Here is a 1,142-nt window from a genome sequence, read left to right as displayed (position 1 = left end):
ATTCCTGTCATTGTGCTGTTTCTCTAGTGTTTCACTTATTCTTGATTCTCATTTGCTTATCTACTCAATGAGATTTATTTGTTCCTGGACTTGTGGTCGTGACTGTCTTCTTCTTCTGTGTTCAGTATTTTCTTAACTATTTTCTACAAAGCTGTCTTATTGGGAGCTTCAGGTGAGCAGGCTGAGATAATGCAGACACATGACATGGGCCTCTGAGGTGGTGAATAATAGCTCTTTAAGTCTGTAATAAACAATGGAGTCCAATAAAACTACATTGCAACAAATGGGAAAGAAACAAAATGGAGAAAGTAAAAAAGTTGAGAAAGCAGAGCCTAAAGAATTTGAGGTAGATAAACTATTGGACTGACATGTAGTCAATTGGAAAGTGGAAAGTTTTCTAAAGTGGAAGGGATTTACTGATACTAACAATGCATGGGAACCTGAAGAAAATTTAGATTGTCCAGAGTTTAATGAAGCATTTCTTAATTCTCAAAAGGCTGGTAAAGAAAAAAATGGTACGAAAGGAAAATCTTTATCTGACAATGAATCTGATGATAGCAAATCAAAGAACAAAAGAGATGCTGCTGGCAAATCTAAAGGCTTTGCGAGAGGTCTTGATCCTAAATGAACAATTGGTGCCACAGGCAGTGGAGAATTGATGTTTCCATGAAATGGAAAGATTCAAATGAGGCTGACTTGGTGTGGAGAAAGGAGGCAAATATGAAATACCTGCAAATTGTAATTGCTTTTTATGAAGAGAGACTAACTTGGCATTCTTGTCCAGAAATGAAGCTCAATAATTTACATCATATAAAACGTGTCTTGGTGTTTTATTTACTAGTATGGGAAAAAGTTTAATATGTTGGTTTTGCAAATAGTATTTGGGGAAATTGTTGAGTTCTGCTTGTTTGGCATCAATAGCACTAGTTACTTTGAACAAATAAAAAGCCTTTGTAGTTGCTTCCTTTATCAGAAAAGAGCAATTGATAGCCTGATATATTTCTTCTGGTTTTCTAAATGTTGTGGAAATTGTACATAATCAAACTCAATCAGAACTCATTTTTAGCTCACATGCTTACGGGACCATTCTGAGTTTTGTGTTCCAGTGTGTATAAATAAAATACTTATGTAAATGGTTTTTG

The 1,142-nt window shown here is 34.9% G+C and overlaps 1 pseudogene; it reads left to right on the top strand.

The window, feature by feature from the left end:
- The first annotated feature begins 253 nt into the window (after positions 1–253).
- Positions 254–858, top strand: LOC104855462 (annotated as a pseudogene).
- The last annotated feature ends 284 nt before the right edge of the window (positions 859–1,142 follow it).

The sequence above is a fragment of the Fukomys damarensis genome, unplaced genomic scaffold (genome assembly GCF_012274545.1).
Source record: "Fukomys damarensis isolate Sample0158 unplaced genomic scaffold, DMR_v1.0_HiC HiC_scaffold_39, whole genome shotgun sequence".
In the NCBI taxonomy this organism is placed as follows: domain Eukaryota; kingdom Metazoa; phylum Chordata; class Mammalia; order Rodentia; family Bathyergidae; genus Fukomys; species Fukomys damarensis.
This window is presented reverse-complemented; position numbering and strand designations above follow the sequence as displayed.